A 9,938-nucleotide genomic window follows, 5' to 3' on the forward strand; every position below is an offset into this window, starting at 1 on the left:
GCCATTCCGGTTCTTTCTAATGATTAGTCATATTATTAATCATTCTCCTCATCTCCTGGACTTTACTTAGTTCCTTCGTCTGTGTTCGGTACCCTCATCCTTTCTGGCCATTCCGGTTCTTTCTAATGTTTAGTCATATTATTAATCATTCTCCTCATCTCCTGGACTTTACTTAGTTCCTTCGTCTGTGTTTGCTACCCTCATCCTTTCTGGCCATTCCGGTTCTTTCTAATGTTTAGTCGTATTATGAATCATTCTCCTCATCTCCTGGACTTTACTTAGTTGCTTCGTCTGTGTTTGCTACCCTCATCCCTTTTGGCTGTTCCGGTTCTTTCTAATGTTTAGTCATATTATGAATCATTCTCCTCATCTCCTGGACTTTATTTAGTTCCTTCGTCTGTGTTTGCTACCCTCGTCCCTTTTTGCTGTTCCGGTTCTTTCTAATGTTTAGTCATATTATTAATCATTCTCCTCATCTCCTGGACTTTATGTAGTTCCTTCGTCTGTGTTTGCTACCCTCGTCCCTTTTGGCTGTTCCGGTTCTTTCTAATGTTTAGTCATATTATTAATCATTCTCCTCATCTTCTGGACTTTATTTAGTTCCTTCGTCTGTGTTTGCTACCCTCGTCCCTTTTGGCTGTTCCGGTTCTTTCTAATGTTTGGTCATATTATGAATCATTCTAATCATCTCCTGGACTTTATTTAGTTCCTTCGTCTGTGTTTGCTACCCTCGTCCCTTTTGGCTGTTCCGGTTTTTTCTAATGTTTAGTCATATCATGAATCATCCTCCTCATCTCCTGGACTTTACTTAATTCTTTCTTCTGGTGTTTAATTACTTCATCTTTCTCTTTCCCTGCAGTCTCCAGCTGTTTGTATTTACCCTGAACTTCTTTGAGCTGTAAATAGTAAAACAACAGAGTTATTAATTCCCCTAAATCTGACACCAAAACTGTGGTAACATGTAAGGACCGATAAAATCTGTTTTCATAAGCTTTATTCCAAACACTTACCTCTGCAGTGGTCATTTACTGCTGGTGATATCAAAACTTGAACACTCACTTGTAACATTGTCTCAAGTTTTTTATACATCTTTTCATTAAGTCAGTGGATTTGCTAGACTAGCAGACAGCTGTTCTTGCTCTAGAGCTGGGAGGGGAGGGGGGAGTGGATGGTGAGAAGGAGGTATACCTGCTGCTTCAAATCTTCAATATTTTCCTGTGATTTCTCCTGTTTCTTCTCCAGTTTTTCGTTTATCCTCTCAAGACCATCTTTGTCCTTTGCTAACTGTTTCGTCTTCTCCACCGCAGCTTGAAGTTCTAAATCTTGTTCGTTGGCTTTCTTTTCTTTTCTAGCTGCGAATCTGTTCCTCAAAGTTAGTGGTTGCTCTGGCAGAAGAAAAGAAATTATATATTATTTGGGGGGTAAAGATACAGGTCATACCATATGGATCTATGCATGATGTTAAGAATTTCTGTACCAAAATAAGTTGGAGTCGTTATTGGTCACATAAATAATTCTTTATTTTATGATAATTTTATAACAACAACAGCTTACCGTTGAGTTAGTTCTGAGTGTGTAGTTACCAGCCTGTCATATTGTACAACCACTTTCTGCAATTCTTTTATTTCAGATGCTTTCCCTTCTAATTGATCTCCGAGCTCATGTTGTCTGACCGACGCCTCTTGTAATTCTTCTCGGTATATCTCTTTCTTCTTCTCAGATTCGTGAAGCAGGGAACGTAATTTCCTTGCCTATCAACGGACACCAATGATCAAGATGTATTCAAGAAACATTAAATGGAAACGAAGTTAAGAAATACAAATTAAAACACCTGGTCTTGAACAGAGGACGAAATTGTCAGTTGAGATAAAATGGCAGGTTTTAGCCAATAGGGAGAAACAATGAAATAAAATAGCATATTGCAAATTTGTAATAAATAATTTACTGAAATCACGCCTTTGCCGGTTCAAAAAATTGTTTGTGCCACTTATGTGCACTTAAAGAGTTATTGTTTAATAAGGATGAATTTGATAGCTGGATAAAACTTTCTGCAGCTTCAGGTCAAATGTACATCCTAAATAGATTTCTGTATTGAAAACATAATTTTCTTCAAATCTTGTGATACCTTGCAACAGCAGAGTCTGTGATGTTGTCATAACAGTTGAGTTGAAATTACCTTGTTTAATTTCTTGATTACATTTAAATTATTTATTTAAATAGTGATATTTCTACACAAAGGGATGCATTTGATGAAATTCTAACTTCGCAGGAGACTGATATCTAAGCTTCCTTTTTAAATGTATCAACTTTTAAAGATTCATCAAAATGAACATTTCATAGTAGAAAACAATTATATTTTCTACACCAAAGGATGCATTTTATGAAACTCTAACTTTAGAGGACACTGATATCCAAGCTTACATGTTTAATGTATCAACTTTTAAGGATTCATCAAAAAGAACATTATCATAATATAAAAGCAGAATGTCTACCATGAAGACACTATAGACTACCCACTGTGTTTCACTTCCTGGAGTAACAAAGTCCTAGCTTACCTAGGCAAACTACACTACAGTCAACCATCCATATCTTGAATTAAGGATATGATATTGAAATGGGGTTATCAACTAACAGGGTCAAACATTTTTCCACTTAACCATAAGACAGAGGTACAACTTTGTCTGCTAGACTCTTTCCCCTATCTCTGCTACCCCCCCCCCACCCCTCTCCAAGAAGATCTATCTAGTAAATTACTCTCTGTATTTTGAACATCAACACTAGGGCTGAACAGCTTCGTCTGAATCATGTTTTTAATGTTTTCCATGGTACCTCTCCAGTTTATATGAGGGAGAGTTTCATTAGAGTAAAGAGTGTTCATAGCCATAACACAAGCGGTAGTACTTTTAATTTTCAACTTCCCAAAATTAAAACGCAGAGTGCTGGGTCTTTTTATTACAATGCAATTAAAAAACTTTAAAAAGATGCCAAAGCCTACCTTTTAAATCATATGAATGTCTAGCTTGTAAATATCTTTCTTGCTTTTTATTTTTTACAGTGTTTGTTTGCATGTTTTAGATGTTTTAATAGTAAATTTCTTATCTTATGTATTTTTAAGGTTATAAGGACCCCTTTGGAAATAAGCTTTTAGCTTAAAGGGTTATCCTAGGCATGTTATTTTCTTTTTGATGCATGTAAGTATATTTTCATCTTTTTTTAATGTTTCTCTATATGTGCAATTTTTTGTATGTAGATGAAGATTGATAATTTGCTGTATAAAATAAAATAAAATCAATTCTAGACATCTGACTGTGGTTACCAGCTCACCTCAGCATCTGCCTCAGCCCACTGACATCTATGTTGACTGATGAGGTGATCAGCTTGCGAGAGTGCCATCGCTTTTGTTTCCAAGGTGTCCTCAAGGTGGCTATGTTTGGTCTGTTCAAAGTAACAACCGAGTAATAATACATAATGATAATATAGTAAATGATTTACAAAGCTGAGATGTCTATGCTGCAATGTGCACTAACAGATCAAAGAATAGAACAGCCAATATATGCAAACACCACAACAAATCATAGAAATGAAGTAATGTCATCATGAGACTTAGGTCATCCTTAAACCATTTACTTTCTCTTTGCTTTACTTTTCATGTAAGCAAATTTGACCCTAACACCAATGTCATCATTAGGTTATGGAACCAGCAACAATGTTTTAGATTCAGCAATCGCCAAAAAAGGATCAATTATCAAAATTAACATTGCAACAAAAAAATAGTATAAAACATAAACAAATTGAAACACATATTTAGTTTTTAAAAAGTCCCCAGCCTTACATGTGAAGAAACATCCCAAGTCTGTGATAAATTCCAAATGGGATTAAATCTTTCTCAGTTATTTGGGGCAGTTGTTCATAACATTAATCTCTATTCCATAGATCAATAATGATACATACACGGAGGCTGAATCACCACGCAGTTATTAAACTTAATGAATCAAACAAAGAACAAGCACCATACCTGGATTGAGCCAAAAGCAACAAACTTACCTGAAGTGAAGCCAACTTGTGTTCGTACACATCCATGATCCCTGACGCTGGTAAGGCAGAAAGCTGGAAAAGATTTAAATTAAAAAGCAAATACTGATAAAGATTGTAAACTCATGTAGATTTAGTGTGACCTCTAAAGTAAATCTGTGATTTAAAAAAAACTTACTAAGGACTAACCAGACAGGACTACACTATGAAAATTGTGACAGTTAGAACCAGATATGAAAAGAAAAATTCCTAACTAGTTTAGTTTACTTTTAATCAGTCTAAGGTGAAAATCTCAAAGATACTGAGGAACAAAACAGTTTATGACATTGGTTTGATTGGTTTTATCCAGGAAAAAAATTACAAAACTATTCAAATGTTCATTTCTTGCAACTGGCATGTGAAGAAGCACCTGTTACCACAGGCCCTCTAACTTTGATATAAAATGTATCTACACAGGCTTTTTGTAGTCCATTTGTGAACAGCTTTTTCTTGCTTTTTTAAAACCTTTACTACATAATATGCAGACAGCCATGCCCCACCCCCATCCCCCAATGTGAAATAAAATGTTGGCATATGAACAAGTTTCTTTAAGTCAAAAGAGATTCCCTTGAAGAGAATCAAATAATTTAACTCACATCTAATCCAGCTGTTTCTTGCTTTTTAAAACTTTTTACTACATTATATGCATACAACCATGCCCCACCCCCATCCAGCAATGTGAAATAAAATATTGGCATAAGATCAAGTTTCTAATAGTCAAAAGAGATTCCTTTGAAAGAGAATCAAATAATTTTAACTCACATCTAATCCAGCTGTTTCTTGCTTTTTAAAACCTTTATACTACATAATATGCATACAACCATGCCGCAACCCCATGCCCCAATTATTTGCAATAAAATGTTAGCAAAAAATTTCTTTCAGTTAAAAGAGATTCCTTTGAAAGAGAATCAAATAATATTAACTCACATCTAATCCAGCTGTTCTTCGCTTGTAAAAGCCTTTTACGACATTATATGCATACAACCATTCCCCACCCCCTCCCGTCCCCATCCACCAATGTGAAGTAAAATGTTGGCATATGAACAAGTTTCTAATAGTCAAAATAGATTCCTTTGAAAGAGCATCAACTAATTTTAACTCACATCTAATCCATTTTTCATCTTTTTAATAAGATCATCAACTTTGGAGTCAAGCTCTCCTTTCTCGCCTGAGAAGCTGTTCCTCTCTTCCAGTTTGAGGCCTCGATTCCCTTCCGTCGTTCCTCTCTCATTGACAATGCTCTTGTTTCCGTCGCCCTCTCCCGGTCTAGTCTTCATCCGGTGTCTATTCACAGCAGCTAACCGCTCCTCCAGGCTACCAGTAAAATGAAATGAATAATAATATTAATAATAATATTTAATTTTTATATAGCGCTTTACACCAGCGATAGGTCTCAAAGCGCTTTACTGACGTTATATTAACCTTGGTCAATGATAACCTGTCCCAGAGACAATCCCTCCAGTCGGCAGCAGTTATATACTGCGCCCAATCAAACCAGCAATCCTTGATTCACAAGTCCGACGCCTTAGGCCAATTGGCCACCACGTTCTCAAATGAATCGACAAATAATATTAAATTGGGGAGAGAAACGATTTCATTTTCTCTGATTAATGGTTAAAAAACCAACCCAGTGGTACATGTTCCAAAACAATAGGTGGAAACCTGTGTTGATTAAACCTGAAAACCCAACAGACTTTGGATGAAATTTGTGATTTTTACACCCATGTGCAAGTTGTCACTCTTTGCCATACATTACCAAATGTCTCCTACTCAGGGGGGAAAATGTTGTGGAAACCCCCATAATACAGGTAGACACAGGAATTTTTGGTACGCAGAATTTTTCAAAGACTTATGTTGTTTTTTCATCTTGAGTTGGATTATCACAGGTAGAAGTTTCACAGTGTTTGTCGCCGTACATCCTTTGCAAAACATGTCTATTTTTGTGCTACCATGAACAGACTACAGGGATACTATATTCATGCAACATATATTACCAACTGATTATGATATAAACATCATTTTCTACACAGGATTGGTAAACTTACACTTGAGAGCAGAACTCAGGATTTGATGCCGCCAGAGTAAAAAGATGAAGAGAGATTTGAACGACATCCTCAGACTGAGAACCGATACCGTGGACGAGAAACGGAACCAGACGTTTGTCCTGAGAAACGGAGGAAAGAATAGTTCATGACATGTGCGACTTATTCTTCCATTAAGTCACACAATACTACAGAAAGTTCAGTATTTCAGACTATTTACCTAATAGTCTGAAATATTGTTACACTACAACACATGCTAGAAAGAGCCTTTTGGAAACCCAGTGATAAAGACCCTTCAAATCAGTTGGGAAGTTTGGACAAATGGAACCTATGACGTCACAGCTATGTTCGTTCTCTCTAAAATTCTTACATGCTTGTTTTAAGTTTCAAACGTCTTTTTCTCTGAATCTGTTAACCAGTTAAGTATATGATTCGGTGAAGTATTGTTTCGCACTCTTTGTGTTATCTATGATTAATATGAAAACTCTCCGAACTACGTAGTACTTTAGTTATCTGCTAGGTGAACTCTCTTTGCCATTTATCTGTAGTAGTATAATAATAATAATTAATAATTAAAAGTTCTTATAAAGCCCAACTTACAATAAAGTCTCGCCGCGCTGTACTTAACCCTGGTCATTGGTAACTTGTCACACCTACACACCAAAGTGTGCACAATTCAAAAACCTCTCATGGGGCACCCACAGTGCACCACAGCCATGTGTCCCCTGGGGGACTTCCCTTAGGGTGCAGCCACAAACCAGCGCACGCAACTATATTTACAAGTCACCTTGCAAGTCCCCATTTATACACCTGGGTGAAGAGAGGCAATGAAGATAAAGTGCCTTGCCCAAGGACACAACGCAATGATCTGGCCAGGGCTCGAACCTGTAATCCTTAGAACACAAGTCCACTGCCTTAACCACTTGACCACAATGCCCTCGTAAATATTCTAAGCAAACTAGAAAAAGCCATATACGTCGTTTGTTAGTCGGTTAAATGACCTAAATTGTCACGAAGTTAGTGGATACAATTTAAGTTAGGTATAATTCATATGTTCAAGTTTATAATATTTTTTAATTTTATTTTTTAATATGGACTGATATAGAAACTATGTGAACAATTAGAAAAGAATATTAAGTGTGTCTGTAGTTTGTTTTCGCGAACTTACACTATGAAGAAACATTTCACAGTGCACTGTTGCATTTACGAAATTAAAAAAAGAAACTCCTTTTTTCCTACTTGTGATCTAAATCTATAAACTTGGCGGTGTTAACCTTGTCTTAGCAGCATTGTCATTTGTCAATCTCAGGTACGCTTCGCTGCGATGACTAAGACTTCATTTCTTGTTTTTTTTAATTGTATACGTCTTTCGCCGATCACTGGGACATTTTGTCTCATGCGAATGTTCAATATATTAATAAATACAAATTAATACAAATTAATACCAAATTAAATTGAATGACAACTACAATAAGTCATATAAGTCAGAAATATAGAACTACATAAAGACGATCCAGCGGTTCATCTACTTGATCCGATTCTAACATGAACTGATCACACCGGAGCAGCACTTTTAATCCAGTTTATTGTATTCCACATGAATAATCATTACATAAACCAAGAACACAAATGACATCGCCCAGAAACTTGGAACAATAACATCAGGGACGAATGTACACATGGCACTAACTTATCACACATGCCTGGTCCTTACCCTATAGACCGGGAGCGGACCTAGGCCATCCATGAGGGGTCAATTATTGATGACTGGCGAAGCTACCCCACCACCAATAATCACAGGCGATGGCCATGTGTTGCTCTTGGGGCCATACCTGACACATTGTACTGACTTTGATGGGGTTACCAATGAAAGCTGATCTAGTTTAGCTTTTAGGTGAATTTTAAATTGCCCTCCCAGCAACACCCACCACAGCAGGTTTGCTTCAGTCGTCTGGTTTCATATACAGGAATGCACTGTGAACATTGTGATGTACAAGGCAATTGGTTACCTTCCCAGCTAACCAAACCCTCTGGGCTCATGCTCTATTACCTTTATTATTATCATTACGCAACGTTATACGAATGAGTGGTTACCGCGAGGAATATCTAGCAGATTAAGCAGAGAGACCACTGAAGTTTATGTTGCGTGGTCCAACTATGAATGCCATTTTACCAGCCAATCCAGACGCCTTGAGTTTGATGCAAATTTTGGTTTGGTATTTAACGATTTGGCAAAAGTTTTCTAAAAGTGCTTGAGAAATATAATAATAACATCTTAGATACTGTTGTACTCTGTCTCGCATATTTTGAAACTTTAACTTCATAACTCTTAAATAAGCTTCCTCAACCTAATAGCGAAGAGGTGTTAACATATTCTCGTTTTACGAGATAACATTCACGAGAAAAGTCATAGAGGATACGAGAAGAGTGGTCGGGAGGGCGGGGGGGGGGGGAGGGGAGTGTAGGAGATGGAGAAGTGACGAGGTATAACCTTATGTTAGCTATCGCAATATAGAGTGGTTTACAATATTTGGAATAAAAAGGGTCTCGGCGTGTGGAAGTCTATGTTAATATTTGTCGGAAGAGTGTTTAAACACATTTGTTGTGGGATCAATTGTGCTTTACACGTAGTGAGAGTGATATAGATTGGTGGATAGAACTAGAAAATTGTAAACGCAGCTTTTTTAATGCACATTCGGAAATATCATCCTAGCTGTTATATGACTTACCACGCTTTCAATAACTTCAAAGAAGAAATCTTAAAGGTAAAGTAAAGTGCGTAATGCTGAAAGCACTAATGAGGAGTATTCAATATTAAAACAATAAATTACACTCGGTAATGATCTTGAAGTGTCGTCACCACTCACATAATTTTCTTTGTTCGCTCATATTAATATTGATCCTAGCAACAATATATTTCTTTTACACATAAACCAGACGGCGTTGGTTTCTAAGGAGGTAATACTGGTAATGCCACACGTTATCAAGAACTTCAGGTAGTGAGCAAATAAAACCGTGATTGATGTAAAGTAGCAACGTTATTACGAAGTGGTGCCAATATCTGTGGTTTTTTCGGCGAGTTTTATTTTCGCTAACCGAGATTTTATGGGATACAGTACATTGTTTGCTGTATGCAACTCTAAAGCCTTTGATCTCTTAGCTGTTTTGATGCTTTCGAAAAAATGTTGTTAGCAATAAGATTGATTCGTTTATTGCCATTACCTAAAGTGTTACGGAGACCAAGGCATTTGGAACTATGTTAAAACTTTTACACTGCGACAGGAGAACAGTGTCCGAGCGTTTCCTTGCTAGGTTATAAAAGACGGGCTCATGATGTCGTCTATCTTGGAGGGCTTCACCGGTAAGCTGGTGACCAACGTAAATAAATATTGATACATGTGTATGCCAATTGAAAATATTAAAACAAACAAATATGAGACAGGACTCGTAGTAGACAAAGCAGGATTAATGATTTGTACAATTTGTATTGAAGTTTTGGTCCCCTGGGACCTCCTTTAGCATTACTTTAGTTGAAGTGAAAAGTACACACATATGAAACGAATATAGAAATTTACGGAGTGGTAACTTAATACATATAATATGAGAATAAAAAGCAACATAGGGGAATGCGCAATAGGATAAACTGGAAGCAACATTAATCTTGCATGCAAAACTGATACAGGGAGACTGGTCATAAGACTTTGTTCAGGCCATAACACTTTGTGAATTGACTTGGAAAATCCAATGTACTTCTTTCCGTGCTTGTGGTAGATTTGAAATTTGACACAATTAAAATATATGTAAGAGTTTGGAGGGATTGGTGGG

At 36.8% G+C, this 9,938-nt stretch overlaps 1 protein-coding gene across 2 annotated transcripts in view; it reads right to left on the reverse strand.

The window, feature by feature from the left end:
• Positions 1 to 264: 264 nt before the first annotated feature.
• The window catches only part of LOC139971680 (protein CIP2A-like), an 86,087-nt gene continuing 76,413 nt past the window's right edge, over positions 265 to 9,938 (reverse strand). The window contains exons 15-21 of one of the 2 annotated variants that reach the window (XR_011794446.1): positions 6,117 to 6,235; positions 5,175 to 5,385; positions 4,045 to 4,107; positions 3,325 to 3,435; positions 1,555 to 1,751; positions 1,189 to 1,385; positions 265 to 896 (exon numbers count right to left, since the gene is read on the reverse strand). The gene's annotated coding sequence lies outside the window, so the exon portion shown is untranslated. The remainder of the gene's footprint in view (positions 897 to 1,188; positions 1,386 to 1,554; positions 1,752 to 3,324; positions 3,436 to 4,044; positions 4,108 to 5,174; positions 5,386 to 6,116; positions 6,236 to 9,938) is intronic. The other variant, XR_011794445.1, reaches the window with a different exon arrangement.

The sequence above is a fragment of the Apostichopus japonicus genome, chromosome 1 (genome assembly GCF_037975245.1).
Source record: "Apostichopus japonicus isolate 1M-3 chromosome 1, ASM3797524v1, whole genome shotgun sequence".
Classification (NCBI taxonomy): Eukaryota; Metazoa; Echinodermata; class Holothuroidea; order Aspidochirotida; family Stichopodidae; genus Apostichopus; species Apostichopus japonicus.